Genomic DNA, 22167 nt, shown 5'->3' on the forward strand with positions numbered 1-22167 from the left:
CCCTTTGAGCCTTGAACTTCTGTGACTTTGTGAATTAGGTACCTCAGAGCAACCTCAAAGCTGCTATAAAATGCTGTCAACTTCCAATGGATCAGTGAAGCACTTGAGAATTACTGGGATCCTAAGACCTGTGCACAAATCCAGTGCTATCTGAAAAGGAAGAGTAACTTAGTAGTTTCTAAATCTGTGATTTACCTCTTAGTGAACCTCCTTTGATGAAACAGTTCTGCTAAGGTCAAAATGCTAGTTTAAAGGCTATGCTGCAGCTGTGCCGTTGGAACAAGAGTAGTATAAAACATGTGCTATTAATAGTCCCATTTTGCTTTCACTGAAGTCAATAAGAGTTTCTCCATCAGATGATAAAAGGATCAGATGCTTTACAAAATGGTGGAATTCCACTTAGGAAGCCTCTAGTTTGTGAAGTAAAATCCCTGTTAACAATTATGAACTTTGAGACGATATCTAATTTAATTACAAGTGGCCAAAGCATTAGGTCATATTTTGTACTTAGTCTCTGTTATCCTAATTTAATATAAATTTAACTGCAATACAACATATTGGGAAAGTACTAATTAAGTAGCAGGATAAGTGGATTCTGGTCTCAACCGTGATTTTATTTCATATTTAATTAGTTGGTTGTATGTATGCTGCTATTCATGTAAAGAAGTTGAGATCGCCCACTGTGCACATAGCTATGTTTAGAGAATATTACAATTAGAAGCCACAATCATTTGGACTAACTTCAGATACATTTCAGTTTATGACCCCCTAAGATTCCTACTGGGAAAGGTAGTGAATTAGAAACCAACTGTTCAAATCAGTACTAGTTCACAAACATTTACTCCTTTCATCACTAATGAAATGCTATCTCCTGCACTGCTTCATTGAGAAAAGCTGCAAGAATACATAATGGCAGCAGGAAGTCAATGTTGTGCCATTTAGGCATTATTGCAATGAGGAAAATGAATATTATAACCAGATATATATTATTCACAAAATGATCATTCCCTGGTGAAATTTCAAGATGGAGATTCTATTTTGCAGGCAAAAGATTTCTCCAGTCACATTCAGACAGATGTAATCTAGTATTCCATTAAAAAATGAAATTCTTATAGGAATGATCCAATGGGATCAGTCCAATGATCATATGGGAATAATTCAAGCATCACTCTGTAGTCAAACATGAAAACAAATATGGCAGGATTAGGGATGAATGGCAGAAAGCAAGGATTAACTTCACATGCAATTTTACAAGCACGATTGCTTCCATAAATTTTGAAATAATGGGCAATCTTGTTTATTCCTCAGAAAAAAAATGTCCAAGCTCTTCAAATGTACATAATTCAGCTAGTCTTTTCAAATACTCCAACTTCACTGAGGCTTATGTAGATTTAAACAGTTGTCTCCTAGATAAGACTTCCTTCGGTGCGTTTATACATGACCGCCACAGTGCATTTACTGTGCCGTCCTGGTGGTGCATGACTATTTTTAGCAGCTTTGTCACCGTATCAACGTGCTGTAGGGAAGTAGCTCATCACTACGGTGACAGTCTCAGCATCATAGTATGTGCCCACCAATGCTATGTCACTATAGCATCACATGCCCCCCAAGTACAAGAAAAGTATTGATGTCCTCTGCAAACCTTTTTTCAGTGCCTTCTCCTACCTTTGTGGCTGCAGCATTTTCTATTCAGCCAACTCATGTTCCATTTTCTCACTAAACACATAATGAAACACATTTATAATCCATTACATTTGAACTTTAGATAAAGCTAGATCCATTGAAGAATAAAGTGTTTAAAACTGTTACATTTAGCAATTTTCTATCTTATTTAAAAGGCAGATGCCTGGCAATCTAAAGTAAAATTAGTTATGGACCCACATCACTTATAAAATGTTGTTTAAAAAAAGCCTGAAGCCTTAAAGAAAACATAATTTTTAATAAAAGGAACCATATTTCACAGAAATGCCCCAATTTTATATTAAGAAAATCAAAATATTGTATTTCATTTTCAGAATGATTCATATCAAAATGTTTTGGTATGGCAAACTGTTTCAGAAAAGTTTTATTTTAGGTTACTTCCAGGACTGGCTGGAAGAAAGAAAAGGTTTCTGTTTTAGGGAAAAAAAAAGAAATCAGAATTTGAAAAGCATGTTCTCCTTCCAAGACAAAGTGAAAACCAACTCTCTTGAGGCTGACACTCATTTTAAATACGAGAATCACCTTGATGACAACTCACAGAAGCTATGAGACATTCAGGTTCAATTTCCCACCTGCCTATTTTCATTTTGGTTGATGAATATTTATATGTAATACAAATGGGAACAGCTCCAACAGGTGATTTCTGTAGGTTGGCATTGGGGTCATTCTATTTGCAGTGTGAGAGATGCAGGTTTCTGGGGTTTTCGCTAATCCATACCAAGGAGGCAACTTTAATTCCAAGTGAATGCCATGACCACTGGCTTCTTGACTATTATTCTTCTTTTAAGCAGAAGTTGTATCTTGGACTTGGGAATCTTTCTGAATAAAATTGTAATTGAAAACAATACATATAAAAGTTTCTGATTTGAAAAAAATAGCATTTTCTGACAGGTACAAATATTTTTAACTGAAAATGTTTCCAACTGCCACTAGACAGTTTGACACTGAACAACCTTCCTTGATTTGCACCATAGTTCAGGCATCTGCCTTTCACTCTTCATAATAGACTAGATTCACTTCTGTAATTCTTTAATTTTTTAAATATATAATCATCTCCCCCCGCAACCTAACCCCCAGGATGTACCATGGGAGATACAGTTTACTGTAGGAGCTTGACCCAGAGATGAGAATAAACACATGAGATATCTGCATTAGAATTTCCTTGAGGCTGCCTTGGTTCAAGTGTAATTACAAGGGTCGGTGCCTTAGGTAGTGACAGTGGCAGAGGCTGGGCAGTTGCAGCAGGGGCCATGCACTCCTTGTTACGCTACTTCACAATTCAATGTCAAAAGATCTAAAATAAAGTGCTCATACTTTAGAGTTAAAAGAAGGAAGGAACTTTCTGACCATGAGGGTGGTGAAGCATTGGAACAGGGTACCTAGAGGAACTGTGGAATCTCCATCTCTGGAAATTTTCAAGAATAAATTAGACAGAAACTTGTTTGGGATGTATTAGTTAGGGATGATCCTGCCACAAACATGAGGTTGGACTAGATGACCTTGTGAGGACCCTTCCAGCCCTACTTTCCTATGGTCTTATGACCCTATTATTCTGAAAAAAATTAAGTGGACTTTTCTTCTCAAATTGGAATGGTGGGGGGAAGAGGAAGGAGAAGGGTACTGTGATGGACTACAGGTTTTATCAGTAGGATAACTTGGGGGAGCAGAAGCAAAGCACCAGCTGTGGGCCCTAGAATCCACCATGGGAGTCTTTACTATGGTGGGGGAACCCTGGGGGAAAAGGAGATTAGTAGAATTGTGCTCCCCACTGCCTCAGGGAGTTTCTCACAATAGGCACAACCCTGTGCCCAGTAGCAAATCTGGGATGAGGGAAAGAAAATGGACCATCAGGGTCCCAGGGATCCTGAACTAAAAGGCTGTTGCTGCCGAATTTTCCCTCTCTCTCTCCTGCTGTTGCCTGGGATCTATGCACAAGAAAGAAAGCTGCTATTGCTACTGCTGCTGATTCTGCAACTGCCTACAAGGATGTAACAGTACAACTGCTAAGGTTGTGCCAGTAATGAAAGGGTTAGCTGAGGATTTAGTGATGAAATATTACTTATAGATTTGCATTTATCTTCCCTAGCATGTTTGCAGGTGCCTTGCTCAGAATGCTTTATATTTCTTTTTGTCGCATCTTAATTGCATAAAACAAAAGACTATTCAAATGCAATGTATGCCAAAATAGCAAAGAAAAAACAAAGGTATAGCAATTTTTCAATAAGTTTACTTTTCTTTAGATGGTTTTGTATTATGAAAGGATGATTTGCAGGCATGTATAATTGTGGAATGGTAAGGTATGTTTTATAGAGTATAGATTTATAATTACTCCAGATTTTGAAATTAAACTGTAAGCACAACAAATACAATAAAATAAAGTTAGGCAGTTTCCATGTTAAACAAATCTTTTTCAATTTCAATTACTTGTGCTAAGGAAAGAACATTGGGCTGATTGTTATGGCAATACACCGAGACACAGTTCAATTTACAGCTCTGTCATAGGAAGCTTTGGTTAAATCTATGATAAAAGAAGGGTGACCACTATGATATTTTATCTTGGATGTAATTTATAATCCCAATCCTCAACTGTATCAAAATTGAGATCCAATGCATTTTTTAGCCTTTTCTTCACTCTTCAGCTAACTGCAACTGAGTTTAAATTTCAGTATTGACCCCAAAATGGATGAATTCTTGACAGTTTCATATCCATTATGCAAGAATTCTGCTGGTGAGGACTCATTGCACCACTGAATCAGAGTTTAGTGCACAGAGTAAACAGTATCACTCTTGCAAGTTTGTCACTAGGCTTGTGATGCTGCTCTTTCTTTTTGGTCACCTGTCTTTAGCTCTCATGGCTGTGCAGAAAAACCTGTAAACATGAACCCTAAGTGTCAATCCAGAGACAAAATATTTTTTAAAAAGAAAATGAAAGAGAGAACTCTCATGATTTTTAAAAGTGGACTCATAATTTTAGGGAGCTAATGTGTCTTGACTGCTTAAGGTTATAATTTTCCTAGTAGTGCTGCAGGGAAACGCTGCCTGACCCAGACTGCCATTGTCAACCTGTTAGTGCTGCTTTATTCACTTCTGTGATCTGTTGCCAGACAAACTAAGAGAGCCTGAAGAGCATGTGAAGATATGTGGAAAGTCACACTCCCATCTACCCCCAGCTGCACAGTATCAGTACCACAAGCTCTCTCTACTCTTCAGGACATCAGCTTTCAAATGTCTATACACATAGTTCTGGGTAAGCTTCTCTACCAAGAGAACAAACCGAGAAGAATTCACCCAAATTATTTGTATGCGTGTATGCTGCCTTAGTAGTTTGCAGTAATCCCTGTGGTTATTGAAGGTTATGTTATTTTTTTAAATTTATTTAGGTTATAAGGTGCAAATCTACCATGTCTTCTGCCCAATTAGTCTTTAGCCACCCTGCTCAGGTTTCTATCTGACTCCAGACCAACAGAGAAAAGTAGCTCTCTCTAGTCAAAGGATAGACAGGAAGACAAAGTAGACACAGGTCAGTGTAAAGATCTACAGGTCAACAGGATTCATTAGAAGCAATACAACACAAAGAATTGGGGAGACAAAAAAAGAGTGGGGAGACTTTGAACACGTTATGGATGCTAAACTCTAACATTCTGTTAATAAATTTGACTTTGAACTTGAAAAAATGTGCACTTCAAACTCCTTTGGTTTTTAAAGTAGTTATATACTAAAATTTCTTTTTTGTTTTATTTAAGTACTAAACTTGCCTAAGGATAATTCTGTGCAATTACAGGTAACTTTAAAGTTAACATTAAGTGCATATTTATTGTAAAAGCACATGCTAAAAGAGCATCTATTCTGTTTGCACAAAAAGCAGGGTATTTTATATAAAACAGTTAAAATTAGATGTATCCCAGTAGCCACAGAAAATAAATCCACGCAAGTGTCAATAGATTCATTGTGTAGGTCTATAAATATGGAAATTATTTCAAATAGTGACCATAGCAACAGAATGACTTTGGCATTATATTTCTAAAACAAACAATTTCTAAAACAAATAATTGTTATCTACATAAATCAAAATACCATTCAACCAGAAGTAGTCAGATGGTATAGAGAATCTGTAGTTGCAGATGTTCTTTCTAGTGAATATTTCAAGAAGATTTTTATTATAAAACAAAGTGTCCATCCCTTATCATTGCCTTGGGCCTAACATACAAATTCAAGGTTATGCTCCAGTCTTTCAAAACTTTGGAAACACGGTATTTCTAAATCAATTAGTTATAGGATGTGGTTCTGAGAATTGCTTAGAATATCATTTTCTCTGATCTTAACAGCATGACTATTGCTTTAGACCATATTTATGGATAATTGGATTTAATAGAAATTCTGTGAATTTCTGATCCCGATATGAAAACTGACATGTTTCAAACATATGATATGAATAAAAATGATTGGACTCCAAGCAACTGAATTTGTTGGGGTTTTTTTTCTATTTTAGACCAAGATGCATCATATGCAAAATACTTCCAGTGAATCCAAGCTTTGTGATTTGAAAGTTAAAGATCATGTTATGAGACAATGTCCTCTTTATAAAGTACATGTCTTAAATAGTTTATCTGACTTCACAGTCATAAAATTTAAACTATATATTTACTCAAATCCAAGACAAAGTCGCCCCCTCCCCCCATTTAACATGGGAAAAATAGCCCCTCATCTTGGATTTGAATTCAAGGCTATTGAGGGGCAGGAAGCTGTATGGCTCAAACTCAGCCTCTGACACAGGGTCAGGATTGTTACTATAACTAACTATAGATGCTGTCACAGCCCCACAGCCTTTGTCTCCCATGCTTGTCCTCCCCTGCCACCGCTCCACTGGAGTGGGCCCGGATCTCTATTAAAGTTGGAAGGTAACTAGTGGCATAGAGCACAGTGGTAATAGTGGAAGCAGCTTTGGCATGGTCCCAGGCTCAAGCTCTGGGACATGGCTGGAAATGCCACCACTTCAAAAACTGCTATGGCATCTGGCTGGTGCCAGAGTGACTCCATGGTTCATACCCATAGCTGAACTAGGGCTGGAGACCTGCCAGAGATAGAGCAGAAGCTGGAGGGTAAAGGTGGGGCGGGTAGGGAGAGTGCAGGGAGGGCCGAAAGCTGAGGGGACAGAAGCATTGTGGATGGGGCAGCAGCAGTGAGGGCCAAGAAGGGGGACAGGAATGTGGAAGAAGGTGCCAGAGGTTTCAGGACAAGCATCAGGGAGCTGGGGGAGGTACTGGGGCATGTAGGTATGGGAGGCAGGAGAGGCAGCAGGAATCAAGTTACTTCACTTCCCCACAGATACCCCCACTGCCTGCCTCTTGCCTACCAACACGCTTGTATCCCTATTGTCTCCCTACCACCTGCCATCCCATTGCTTTCCTCATTGCCTGGCCCTGCCCCACCTGCTATTTCCAGGCCCAAGACATTTTTGTTACTCTCTACTGATCTCTTTCCAAACTATGCACATCCCTCTTGAATTACAGGTCCCAAAACTGGATATAGTACTTCAGATGAGACCACACCAGTACTGAACAGAGTGGAAGAATTTCTTCCCTTAATTTGCAAGTGACACTCCTGTTAATACAACTCAGTATGCTGTTAGCTTTTTTTGCAACAAGAGTACACTGTAGCTTATATTCAGCCTGTGGTCTATTGTAACTCCCAGTTCTTCTCTGCAGTACTGAAGCCTAACCAATCATTCCCTAGTCTTTATTTGTATATACAATTATTTAAACCCAGATTGCAGCTTCTGGAAAGACTGATCCTAAAGAGGATAACTGACATCATTGATCCACAGTTACCACCAGAGCAGGCATGATTCTTCCAAAACAGATGCACCACTGACCAGATAGTAAGGCTTACTCAAGACATTGAAGATGCTTTTCAAACGAGAATAAAAATAGGTATGGTACTAGTAAATATAAGAGCTGCATATGATACCATCTGGCTAACAGGAGTAGAGTAGAAACTACTCGGAATGATTGCTGTTAGGAAAATGGTGGTGGTCTTTATCACTAATCTAGTATCAAATCAGATTCTTCATTCATTCTCTCCACCAGTGAAGGAGATAGAAGCAGATACAAGTGTCTATTTCATGGAGTACCACAAGGATCAGCACTAGCCACCAGTCCTTTTAACATCTGTATATCTAACATTCCACCCACCACAGCTAAAAATATGCCTATGCAGATGACTTGACCCTGTCCACCTTTGACAAATTCACCTCAAAAAGAGAAACTGCTTTGTCTCAGGATATGAATACAGTAGCCTCTTACCTGCATCAATGGAGGCTCAAGCTCAGTCAAACAAAAACCACTGCATCACTGTTCCACCTCTGTAATGCTACATAAGAGAATCAAGATTGACCTGAAAGATAATAACCTTTCCTTCATAGATAACCCAGTGTAGCCTTCATGTCTTGTGCTAAGTGCAACTCCAATTGTATGTTGGCCTTCCTGACTTCATCCCTGCATGCCCGAGCACTACTCTTATACTGCTCCCTAGTTGTTTGTTCAAGTTTCCACATATTATAAGCTTCCTTTTTGCAATTTGACTTGCTGAAGATTTCCCTGCTAAGCCAAGCTTGTCTTTTACCAAACTTGCTAGTCTTCCTGCACAAAACTTTCTGTTCAACATATACTCCTGTTGACATGCCGACAATACTATCAGAAACACTGCCTCCCCAACTAAGAATACAGAAGGCAACTCTTGGCCTCACTTAGTGTGCCCAACAAAACTAGGAGCACCTGCTTCAAGAACCTTTGGAGCAACCAGTACATAAGCAACTGAAGCCAAGAAGCTCATTTAGATGGAGGCACAGGTACTGTTGCAACAGTGCAGAGGTAGGAGCAGTGCCCTTTGGGCACTGGAAGAACACCACAAAAAGTGGGATAAGACTGATTCTCATCTCAAGTGCTTCATAAGCAACCCAACACCCTATCCACTTGAGTACAAGCTCCTCCACAATTTATGGATTAAATTAAACAGGATTCTAAACTAACTAAACTTGTCCTTATTTAATTTCATCTGGTTAATGACAGACTATTTTCCAGTCTTTCTGAGGCTCTCTATATTCTTGCCCCACCTTCCAGAATGTCTTCAGCTCCACTCAACTTGGTTTCATCAGCAAATCTGATAGGTTTGCACTCAATCCTATCCTTTAAATTATAAACAAAAATATGAAGCAATACCAGAAACAGGACAGATTCCTACGGAACCCCACTTGATATATTCTCTCAACTAGACACTGAGCCATTTATTTGTTGAGCATAATGAATTAACCAGTTGTGTATCTGCATCGGTACTTTTATCCAATCTGTACTTCCTGAGCTTCTTAATGAGATTGTCATAGGAGATAGTGATCTTGCTAAAGTCAAGATATCATAACCATTGCTCTTCCCCCATCCACAGTTCCTGTCAAGCTATCATTCAGAGCATTCTAGGCCTGACAAGTCCAGGATGGTCCCAGACAAGCAGTATGTGGACCTCATCATAGGTGGATCTTTGAGATTTTTTTTTTTTGTAATTTTTGAGGGTAAGATATGGTATGGCGTATAGGTAAAATGTTTAATTCTTAGATAATATAATTTCTATGTTGGTTTTTAGGGTATTTTCCATTTTAATTGAAGCCTAATTTATATATATAGATAGATATACTGCATGCATCTATCTAGCTAGATATCTAATCAAATCAAATGAACATTATTCCCCTACTTCTTAGGTTCCATCTGGTATATTCAGCCTAACCGTCACACATCAATACCATAGATCATGCAACTTATATGGGGTTTGGAGTGGCCCAGAATTAAGAAGTTACCCTCTCTTTCAGTTTTTATGCACTATATAATAGATACTCAAGTGCTTTAATTTTTATCTACAGAAAATGTTTTTCTTTTTTTTTTTTCCCCAGAAAGTCTGACTCTACCAGTACAAATGATTATAAAAATAGGGCTGATAATCATGCCAGACTTTTACACATTTTTAAAGCGGTAATTTCTACTCCACAATACTAACTTATTTATCTGTAGCCTATCAAAATAACTTAATCTTTTAGCTGTGCTACCTACACAGAACAATTTTTTCCTTTAATAAAATCCTGGAAATACTATTTATCCTCTGTGACAGGGTGACTGAAGCCTGAGAATGCAAAGAATAAAACAAAAGAAAAAAGCTTACCCAGGGATGCCAAGGAACCCATGGTGAGCCGGGGCAGGAAAGATGCTGTGCCCCAACTAACTAAGGGTACCAGCTGGAGCTGCAGGAAATCAAAGGTTGTTGCAGCAAACCTACTGCCAGGGTTCAACCACAAGAAAGGGAGAAGGGCATGACCAAAGAGGAAAAAAAAGCCATGCCAAAAAGTTAAAGGAAAAACAGCTAGGTCAGGAAGGCAGCAAATCGGATGCTGCCATGGCAGACCCAGCCAGCCAGGCAAGAAATTTAAAGGGACGCCAAGGGAGCATCAAGGTCAGGCCAGAGAATAGGGAGACAAGGTGAAGAAAAAGACAACAGCAAGGACCAAGGAGAAAGGGAACCAACCATGGGACTTGGAGGAAAGCTCTGGTTCCCCGATTTACCTGGTGAGAGCCAGTGAAGTCTGTGGAGTCCATGCTTTGTTGGTTAGAGCCATCGCAGAGTTGGACGAGAATGCTCTGTTGATGAGTCCAGTCCTGAGGGGTGAAGGTAAACACTTCAGGAACCTAGTGGAGAACAAAGACACAGACAATATTACACCCAAGGAGGGGATAAGTCCATCCTGATCCTGAAGATAAGGCTGGGATTAGAACTAAGAAGTGGCTGTCTTGGGATCCATGCAGAGAAGAACAAAGCAAGGAGCCAGCTTAGGAGGAGGACGCTTGGCAAAGGACTCCATAAGTCTGAGACCAGATCCTCAGTACTACAGGTGAGCAACAACATGCCTGGAACATCTGGTGTGGTTAGGGAAGGGTATGGGGATGGTGGAGCCCTACAAAGAAAAGCCGACCTCTTGAGCCTACAAGCAACCTTTTTGTCTCCCAAAAGTGTTTTACCATCTCCTTCTCTAATATCAAGGCAGGGCAGGTGATCTTTCAAAGGACAGAACACTGCTATTCCAGCAGAGAGATGACTCAGTTTCAGGTGGCATGCCACTAACCTCTTATATCTTCTTTCACAGAGGAAGAACAAGGCATAACAAATGGGCTATATAACTTCACCAAGAACTGAACAGTAAATAGTGGCAATACACATTCAAAAGCCTTCAGTCAAAACCCTAAATAATGATAGACATACATTTACTTTAAGATGGTGTATATTTTGATGAGGGTGTATATCATGCATCTGTGTACAAGGTAATTTAATGTTGCTTATTTTTCCCCACCCCCACAATTATGAAATTGAAACATAAGTTACATTAAAATGATCATAGTGATCACAAAACAAGTTACAACAAAATTAGTAAGTATTTTAAATTAATTCCATCTTTTAAAAAAAAGTACTTGAGCACATTTTAAATAACAAATATTTTGCCTTGAAAAACACACAAAACACTTGAATATTTTTTTGTAAAAAGTTCAGACATTATGGGCTCCTATACAGGTGCAGGGAGACTGCTGCAACATGCTGTAATTATAACATGTTGGAGCAAACTCGATTAATCAAATCTGTTGCAGCATGTTAATTACTGCATTCCAGCAGATTCCAGTGCCACGTGCATTTGTGTCCCCGCACTGAAAAATGGCAGCAGGCATTTGAAGCTTCTTTGACATGTGATGCTCTCGGTGTTTTTAATTAGCATGACTATGGGAGCTGTGCTATTTAAAGCGCCCCCACCCACATCCCATAGCACATCGATAAACACACCTTGCTTTTACTTGCCATTGCCCATAACAACAGGCAATGTTAGAAATACTGTAAAGGGCCTTTCTTGTAAAAGAGAAATACAAATAGATTTTTACCTTTGTAACTATCAGTCCTTATTTCATAGTTCAGTTGTATAAAGGTGCATATAGGAATGATGACAGAGTTGATTCTTTCAATGATTTTTCTTTGGGCTGGTTATACTTAACATTAATTATGGAAAATGGAAAACTTTTTAATGTAAAAATGTAATTGAATAGAGGCATCTATTTCACACTAATTATCTCAGATTACATATAGGAAGAGATTTCCACTAGAAGAAAAATAGCATCTTTAATTTGGGAAATCTCCTTTTTCCTTCCCCTGCCCCCCGCATCCCCTTTTGGGTTTTTTTGGTGAGGGGAGCGGGGGGGTAGAGAATTGGAACAGCCATAAAATATTTCATGTTACTGACAGGGAACTTTACCTCTATAAAACTATTTAATCACAAAGCAAATTTAGTGAAAGAAGTGATTTGTAAATACCACTGTTCTGGTTCTCATTCTCTGGCACAGATAAAAGAAATGGGCAGTTGTTCATGCCTCTTCTTTTCAGGGCTGAACTGATGAAAAAAGAGGCTAATGAGAAATAAGCACAAAGACGACAGACAGTGACTGAACACAGGGAAGGAAGACAATGGCAAACAATGCTAAACATTCAATACAAAATAAACAACAAAATTATGAGCTGCACGAGAATATCTTGAAAGCTAAATCTTTTTATCTTTACCGGAGGAGAATGATAACTAGTTCTGAACCAGAGAATGATAGCTACTAAATGAAATGAAAACCAAGGCAAGCTGCCAATCACCAATTGCAAAGAATGACCATGAAGATAATGAAAGACACAAAAAATAATCCTTTTGGGACAGTGAAGGAGAAAGATAAAAACAAATAGGGTTTTAATCTTCATGGTCTTCTGAAAATGATTAAAAAATATATAAACAAGTCTCTCCAAAAATCACATTGCTAGAAAAAGTCTTTGGTGAAAACAGGGGAGAAGCTCTTTGTACCTTACTCTGCTCATTTACTTAAGTAGGTGCAGTGAGTATGAATTAGAGTGGCTGAATAAGCTCCTTATGAGTAACAGGGGATTTTTTTCCCCCCTTTCTCAAGTCCTATAAGGAATTAGGAGATTTTCTACATTATAAGCAATTGCCATAATGAAAATCCACAATTTTTTAGATAAATATTATTTTCTCCTCTTTAAAATAGAATATTTTTTCTCCAGTGTATTATTGTTGCTACAGCTACAGTTGTTGCTATACTTCAGTGAAATGTGGTAGTCTGATGCATGATTTTACCATAGCTAGCCTATTATAATTAGCTTTTCATACTTCGGTTTTCATCCTAGAGTTGTGTCTCCCCTCTCATAAAATTATTTTTCTCCACATGCATTAGCAACCCTTACTAGTAATCTCCTTGCTATAAATAGTATGCAGGTTACAAAAAAGGAAATGGAAATTCTTGCCTTCAACATCTGTTACCTATAGAATTTTTTTTTGTAGTATTTGAAGTGTCTTTTGAAAGCATGATTTTCGGTGTTACAATGAACAAATTTGTTCAACCTTCAGATTTCTTGGTTATATCTTAGAACAATTTCCTCTGAAATTACAAAAGAGGACACAAACACACACGCACGCACACGCACTGAACCTGATGGGAGCAGAGACAACTGTTTCTTTGTATTGACAAAATAGAAATAGAAGAATCCTCCTCATTTCAGTCAATCATTGAAACTCTTCAGGGAAGACAGATCATTAGTTTTTAGATTCCTACCTACTATATGACCAAAGTAGTCTCTGACAAAGAGCCACAAGTGGGTTGTCATGAGGGTGGAAATTCTGATGCGACAGGAAACATCTCTACTGAAAACTATTTGCTTCCAAAGTGGACATTTTCTTCTGTCATTTTTATCTCTGGAGGGAAAAACACAAGGTTCACAGGAGGAAGGCCACTGTAGCAATGGAAACTTCACAAAGGTGTTAGCATATTAGGTCACATTCCAGATTTAGCAAAATCCTTTCTTCAGGTGAACAAAGGAGGGAAATTTCCTTGCTACTCAAAAGCTGTATGGTTGCAAGCTTAGATAAAATGCTTAGAATGTAATTTGAGGCATATTTACATCCAATTAGGTTTTTGTGAAGATTTTTTGGGGGGTGACATAGTGGGAGAAAGAGGTTTCAGAGGGATTTGGTAGGGAGTAAAATATGGTTTCCATTCCAAATCGTACCTAGAAATGTCTTGTTCTGTAAAGCATTGCACCGTTAAGAGTGCACCAAGGTATTCTACCTAAAGGAAGAGCAGCTAAACCTTCCTAATGGCTTCTGCATTGTAAGCATAAGACGGTTTAAGAGGTAGGGGGGAACAAAATCCCCAGTTTTTCTTTTTTTAAAATTTATTTTAAAATGCATTTCCTCCCCATTCCCAGCCATTTCTGACTTTCTCTTCGTCTGTATTCCTATAGATGCGTATAAGTAAGCTAAGATGTAGGATAAGTTTTAACATTCTTATTTTGGTAGAAAGTTTTTGGTTTTGGATGCCCACTGTCTTATATTGTATGATTATTAGGTTTGTATTGATTTTTACTGTTGTATATTGTACTATAATCATTTTCGTTTTTTTATTATTTCATATGGATATTGTATGGTTTAGGTCTGTGTTTGTAAGTGAAACAAAGTCATGTCAAGCTTCCATTTTATATGTCAAGCCTCTATCTTGTGTCCTCTGCTTGGGTATCCCATGTTGCAACTGCATGAGTCACGTATCCCTCCCATGTAGATTGGTTCCCAAATGAATGAGAATGATTGGGAATGACTGAAATACAATGGTAGCAGGCCTCTACTGAATGGCCTGTAATGACTGGGCAATCACCTTGTATTGATTCATCCAGGAACCACATACCTCACCCAGGAACAGGGACAAGACCAGCATTTGAAAGACAAAAGACCCTGCAAAACCAGCAACTCTCACCATTACAGACACCCAAAACTGCACATCCTTGCATGGAGCACACATGCTCAGTAGACCAGGGGCTGAACCCTGCCTAGGCATGCCTCCTGTCACTAGGGTCACACAAGGTCTACCCCTATAAAAAGGGACAGTGAAGACAGACCCAGTGGGTCCGTCCTCTCCATCTGGACGCCCTCTCCATCTGGACCAGCACCATGCCACACCACCTATCCACCCAGAGGCCCTGCTGGTGACGCCCCTCTGGACAACACCTACTGGACAAGGACCCCTTTCCAGCCTGGGAGAGGTAGATATTACCTGCACACCTACTCCTACAATTTGGACTCACTCTCTCTGTCTCTGTCTCTCTCTCTCCTCCTGGACTTCAGTGGACTTCAGCCCCTGCACCAAGCGTCTCTAACCCCTGCAGCCATTATGTGTGTGTGTGGGTGCAAGGGAACCAATAAGACATTGTGTCACCATCTTCACTGTTTAATAAAACCCTGTCATTTGCAACCCTGAGTTGGGTCATGTTTTACTGAATCCCAGTTCCTTCCCTATCTTAAAGTCTAGCCTTGTTCTCTCTCTCTCTCTCTCTCTCTCAGCTCCAGCCCCCACCTCTGCTAGTTCTCCGATTTCCTCCCAATTCCATCTTCCCTTTTCTGCCACCTCTCAACCTCTCCTTGTTTTCATGCTGTCTCTGTTGCCCTTCAGCCTCCCATGCCATCTACTGTCTTTTCCCTGTGACCTTCTGCTGCTTTTCTCTGCTTTCCTGCTGCACTGCTGCCTTTCAGTCTCTCCTGCTACTTTTCCTGTTATTTTCTGCTGTCCATCTCTCTATTTTCATGCTTTCCCCATGCCTTCTGTAGTCATCCCCCCTCCCCCCACCCCCAGGTTCCTAGCTCCTCATGGCTGTCCTGGAGTTTTTTTCCAGTCCCAGCACCTACTACCACTTCCTGCAACTTCTCTAGCTGCCCTGGAGCCATCCTCTGGCTCCCCACACCCAGAGCCCCCCTTTAACACCCACACTTTCCCTTAATCCCATTTTCCCTCTTCCCACCTACTTTTTCAGCTCCCCTGTAGCTCTGGCTCCTGTCCCAGCCTCTGTGCCGGCATCACTCCCCTGTTCTGCAGGCTTTGGGTGTTGTCTTTTAAATCAATTAAGATTAAATAACCTAAATTTACCCCTGAGCTTCAGTTCTTCAGCCCAGGCTACTGGCTCTAATCCTGGTCTGGTGACTTTCACTCCCTACACTTCTACTTTCTTATCTTAACTTTTCCCCAAGTATCCCAAGTACACCAAGCACATGTATACATATACATCACAGCACCCAACTTAGGAACTCACCTGTGTGTATGTGTAGGTGGGTGGTATGTGTGTGAATTAGTGCATACACATATATAAATATCATTGTGTGCGTGTGGTATATGAATTTGTAATCCACGTATATGTATTGGATGTGCAGATGTTGGTAACTGATTCTGTCTAAATTTGGTGTGTGTAGCATGTATGGGCTTAAACTGGTGATAGGTGTGCATGAATCTAGACTGGTTATTTTGAATGTGTGTGTATCTAAGTTGCTAGTGTGTACGTATATATGGCATTGCACGCATGATATATGAATTAGTGATCTGTGTCTAACTTTTGGGGTGTATAGTGCATGTGTTTGAATTGGTGATAGGTATGCATGTTCCTAGGCCGGTTTGGATGTGTATGTGCCTGAGCTGGTAGTGTGTGTGTGTGTGTATATATGCACTTAATTGATTTGTGGATTTGTATATATGTGATTGTACACCAGGCCCTCCTGTCTAACAGCACAATAGTGAGATCCTGAGCATTGGCCTGATCCCTCAGGGCAACAGAGGGAGGGGAATGGGGAGGGCATACATTTTCCAATGGTCCTTTCACTTTCACCTCCCTCCCTTTCTACTTCTAGTAAAGATTCTATTTTTAAAAAAAACAAACCAACCTAACCCCCGCCCCCCTCGTTTGTTAACAGGTGACTTCAGCTACTGTTCCAGGTTACCTTTAATGTGAGAGGAAATGATTTATTGGACCAATATGTAGCAAAAGTTTTTCTTTTTTTTTTCTTTTGAAATGCATTTCCTCCCCTTCCCCAACCATTTCTTTCCCTCTCTATTCCCTACAGATAAGTTAGCAAAGGTATAGGATAAGCTTCAGCATTTTATTTTGGCAGCAAGTTCTATTTGTTTTGTTTTTTCTCCTTCTTTATATTGTATAATTATTATGTTTACATTAATTTTTTACTGTTCTATATAACTGTTTTACTGGTACTATATGATTCAGGCCTACATATGTAAATTAGCATAAGTCATGCCAAGTTTCTATTTTATTTGTCAAGTCTCTACCCTGTCCCCAGGCCCAGTTGTGTAACCCATTAGTCACACCTACCCCCCCTATGTAACTTGGTTCCTGAATGAATGGGGATGAATGAGGGTACTTGAGAGACAATGGCAGTAGGTCTAAAAATAGCTCTCTCTGAATGACTGAACCATCAACACCAATACCTGGACCAACAACCCAGCCCTTGGAACCACCCTCAGCATTCAAGAAACAAAAGATGAGGCAACCCACCATTGCGCCAGGCTACACATGCTCAGTAAGAACACCTGGAGCTCTCTGGAAGAGGACTGACATTTCCTGGACAGGCCCTCTCCATTGGAGATAAAAGGTAGTCTGCCCCATAAAAAGGGGTAGTGAAGAGTGACTCCTTGGGGATGCCCTCTCCATCTGGACCAGCACCATGCCACACCACCTATCTACCAAGAGGCCCTGCTGGTGACCCCCCTCTGAACACCTATTCGACAAGAACCCTTTTCCAGCCTGGATACATAGCTATCATCCCACACCCTCTCTTCAACCAAGGACTTGGACTCTGCTTCTCTTCCCCACCTGGACTCCAACCCTTCCACTGAGTACCTTTCTCCTGCTGCCATTGTGAGTGCTTGTGTGTGTGTGGGGAGGGGACCAATAACTTCATGGGGCTGTGTAGTGTGTTGTCTGTTTAATAAACCTGTTATTTTGAAACCCCAAGTTGGGTGTTTGTCTGTTTCCCAACTGCTTTCTCCTTGCCACCAATTATCTGCCTCCCCCCGCCCCCAGTCTCTAAGTTTTCAGTCAGATGTTCCCAGGTTTCTGCCTCTCTCTCTCTTTACTGGCTGTCTCCTCCTTTCTACCACTTATCTGTCCCCCCCTCCCCCCATATCTCAGCTGTCTGTCTCAGTTTCCAGTCCCAGTCTACCTTAAGTAAATCCAAGCCCCAGTTCCTCAACCAGCTTGTCTCTCTCATCCATCGGTTCTAATCTTAGTTCTGGCAACTTTCACTCCCTACACTTTAACTCTCTCTCTCTCACCTTAACTTTCCCCCAAGTATCCCTAAGCACACACGTACATACCGTGTCATCCAAGTTAGGAACTTAACCAATCTGTAGGTTTGCTGTATGTATGTGAACTGGTGAGTGTGTATGTGTACATATGTCATTGTGTGTACAATATATGAATTAGTAATCTGTGTATATGTGCTGAATGTGCAGGTATGGACAATTGATTTTTGTCTAACTTTTGGGGTGTATAGTGTATGTGCTTGAATTGGCGATAGGTATGCATGTGCCTAGGTTAGTTTAGATGTGTATGTGCCTGAATTGGTAGTGTGTGTGTGTGTATGCAGCCACTTGATTTGTGTGTTTGTATATGTGCAATTGTGTCACACCCTCCTGTCTAACAGTGCAATATTGAGATCCTGAGAGTTGGCCTGACCCCACAGGACAACAAATAGGTATCACGCTAAGAAATCCTTGCCTCAAATAATTTCTAGAATATCACAGGCACAACTTCACTCATACACTAGTAACCGTTAAACTATTTTCAATATGTGGAATGTTAGCCCACCATAAAGTTTGCACAGTATCAGAGCAGTCACCGGTTAAAACGTAATGCTGGCTTTGACCTCCACTTGCAGGTTATGACATGCCACTACAGGGACTGGTGAAGAAGGTTGTGGACAGGAGCCAGGACTCTCTCACCTCTTGGGTCAGAGAGTAGGAAGGAGGGTGACATGTTGCTTGGATCTGGAGAAGCCACCATGGGGACTCTGCCTTCCCTCACTCAGCTAGCAGGAGTCACCTGGAGCCACAGGTGGGAGGGGAAAAGTCTTGAAAATAAAAATACTAATAAATAAAACAGCCCCTCCCCACTTGGAAGAGAATAGGCAAGGGTGAAAAGTAAAGAGAAAGGAGTGACAAAAAACATCAAATTTTGAATGTGTTTCATGGAAAGTGGATTGGGTTTATGGGGAACAGGGTTATCATTCCCACCAGGGCAGAGCTGAGACCCAGTGGGCTCACTGCATGCATGCCACACATGGGCATGGCTGAGAACATTCACAGCTCATTCTCAGCCTTCCATTGTCTGGCTCTTCATGGAAGTAGGTAGTAGAATTGCTGTGGCTGTTTGCATGGAGGTGCTAAACCAGGCAACAAACTGGTCAGCTGCACTTTGGTGCTCAGAGTCATCAGGGTGTGCTAGGGTCACCCCCTTGGGAGCTGGAGAGGTTATTGGTTTGAGGCCAGCTCTATCTCCCTGGGTGGTAGAGTACAGAAGGGTTGAAAGTTTGCCTGTTGGACAAAGGAATAGGAAGGGCTAGGAATGATGCATCCTGGAACGTTGAAGTAATTAAAATACAGGATGTTTTTACACACGGTGCAGGTGGTGGGACGATTTCATTCAAGCAGCTCTGAGAAGCTGTCTAATTAAAACACCTACAGCATCTGATGTATAAGCATCCCTGTGCTTCAAAATGTCGGCAGGGTCCTTTAACTAAAGTTCATCAAACAAGCTTTAGTTAAAGCACCCCCACCACCATTTTGAAGTATGTGGATGCTGATACATGAGACACAGAGGCTGCCTGAAGTGCTCTAATTAGCATGCTCTACCAGACTCTATTAGATCAAGTTTGCTCTGACGCACTGTAATTACAGCACATTGGAGCAGCCTCCCAGCACATGCAAAACTCAGGCTGTCTTGTCTCCCCAGAACATACTAACACTATCCTAGAACAACCTGTGTAAAAGGGTTAAAAAATAATCCTCACCTAAAATGGCGTAACTTTAAAATGTTTACAGAGTACTTAGCACAGGTTAATACCCTTTAATATGTGAATGCTACTTTTTTAAAAGCCTCTTCATGATGGTTTAAAGATCAGTTAAAACACCACCCTTCCACAAGCCAACTCTGCTCCCCTTTGGATTTCCTGTGGGCTAGTTACACTGCCACATCTCAAGAGGATGTATTAGGCTGAAAAGGCATTCACAACTTATAGACCTCATTTAGACTCATTATAGACCTACATGTTTAACTAATTGGAAGCACATGATTCAAACTGAAATTGTGAGATTTGTTATTTTTAACCATGGCTTTTCTTATCTTGTTAAACAGGACTCTTTGATGATGTTCTTTCTGTGCATTGAAAAAAAAAAAAAACCCAGGAAAATATGCATTAAAAAGATAAAGAAATGGGATTTTGGTTAGTAATTTTGAAAATATATCCTCAGAACACACTCCTGTTTGGATACATGTCCATATATTTACAACGGTTTTTATCTAGAGACATGGATATTAGTTTGGAAGTTTGGTTTTTTTTTTCCTCAAACAATTTTGTTGTGTGTAACAAGGCTGATTAAAATAAAGCTGCCCATCTCCAACCATTTATTTGTCCTTAGTCTTTTTGTTTCCTCCAGAAATGTTTTCAATTTCTATTTTTTAGTATATAAATTATAATCCTTTGGATTTTTCCCTCTTTAAGTTTATCCATCCTGGGAGGCTTTCTGAATCTTATTAAAACAAATCCTTACTCTGACTGGCAGCATGTTTTTTGTTGTTCATTTTTCTACTTCTCTTCCTTTTTTCTCTTTCTACTAGATAATCTTTAATTGTACTTTAAGTCATTTTCAAAAATGGTTTTTACTAGAAATAAGCACTATATAGAATAGGATAATGATATTAACCTCCTTTGAGATCTTCACATACAAAATGCTATTCAAGAGGTAAGGATCATCATAAGCAGAGCTTTAATTAAAAATAATAAACAAAACATAATACGCTTCATTGCAAAAAAATGTATCACAGATACCATATCACCTTGAAACAGATCCTAACGCTTTATCAAATACATGAAAATTACCCAAATGTTAAAAGACAAATAAAAAGAGATGTATGCGGACAGTTTCTGTAGGCAAAACAAGAAGTATTCTTGTTGGAAAACTTAATCCTCTCTCAATATTTTAATCAAAGAGTAAAGAGAAAAATGTTGACACAGAATCAACTATTTAAAGAGTTAATAATTCACTTGAAATCATAAAAATAGAAATGTGACATTCTTCAATTATTGTTCATTTTGGGGCGAGGCTGTATTGGGTGATATTCTTTTAAGACTGCATCATACACAATATATATCTAACTCTTCTTATATGAATATATAATATTACACTCACACACAGCCTGTCATAGACACACAAACAGAGAAATTATATAGATCTTATCACATACATACATTTGTTATGTATAGTTCTTTCTCTCTCTCTCTTTCTCTTTCTCTCTTTGTAGGACTGCAAGCCTAGCTGTTATACTTTACCCTTCTACTGGAGGGTTACATAAAATTAGGGTGAGATTACAATTAGCTCATATTAAGAGCCCTTAAAACATGAAAATTAGAAGTTCATACTTGTTAACAAGTGTGAAGTGCCCTATAGTTAACTTAAAGTAACACCATTTGAGGCAGAGTTTAACTTTAAACAGTGTTAGGTAGCCCATAGAGATAAAAAATGAGCAGTTTGCAGTCCTCCAGATTCCTGGAAGCAACACTCCCAAGTGGACTAGCTGTCCTCGTAGACTATGATACCCCTGAGATGACAGGCTGGACAGCAGAGCAGTGGCTGGTGAGTTAGGAAGTGGGAGAGGGGTATAGTGCGCAAGGGAGAAGCAGGGGAATAGGGAGGGGAACTGCCAGGCTGCAGGGGGCCCACAAGGATAACATTCATATACATACCCATCTCCAGACTTGCCTTTGGCCACCAGGTAGCACAGCACAGCACAGCACAGCAGAACCACAACTCCCCACCCATTGCTACATAAGCAATGGTAGGGAGGAGTGTGTTTGTGTACCTTTAGCTGCCAACTCCACTAGCAGAAACAACAGGGGTGTTTTCTGCCAGCTCCCAGGCTTTGCACAGCCCCTTTGCAGTTAGGGATGGTTCCCTGTGCTGCCCCCATATCCCAGCTTTGCAGTTCAGTGGCCAAAGGCAGATTTGAGGATAGGAAAGTGTGAGCTGGTGAGTAGGGAAGACACAGATTACCTTGTCAGCTCCTAGCCACAGTCCTGCTTGCCATCTGTAAGCATCTATAAGCAGGTTAGAGCTATGTACATTATACAGAGTTTTAACACTGAACATGCAACTGCTCACAGAATGTGCTTTCTTTAATGTAAAGGTACAAAAGTCATACTCTATTATAAAGTTCAGCAATAAACATGAGGCCACAGCCCCAAAACAGCTCAGTTTTGTATTCTTGAAGGCATCAGACACCTACTGCTTCCGTCTT

The 22167-nt window shown here is 40.0% G+C and overlaps 1 long non-coding RNA gene across 2 annotated transcripts in view; it reads right to left on the bottom strand.

The window, feature by feature from the left end:
* The window catches only part of LOC149874345 (uncharacterized), a 96553-nt gene that overhangs the window by 60152 nt on the left and 14234 nt on the right, over positions 1 to 22167 (bottom strand). For both annotated transcript variants that reach the window (XR_016439927.1, XR_016439926.1), the window contains exon 2: positions 10302 to 10424. This is a non-coding gene — a long non-coding RNA (uncharacterized LOC149874345). The remainder of the gene's footprint in view (positions 1 to 10301; positions 10425 to 22167) is intronic.

The sequence above is a fragment of the Crocodylus siamensis genome, chromosome 1 (assembly GCF_052110815.1).
Source record: "Crocodylus siamensis isolate JL-2025a chromosome 1, ASM5211081v1, whole genome shotgun sequence".
Taxonomy (NCBI): Eukaryota; Metazoa; Chordata; order Crocodylia; family Crocodylidae; genus Crocodylus; species Crocodylus siamensis.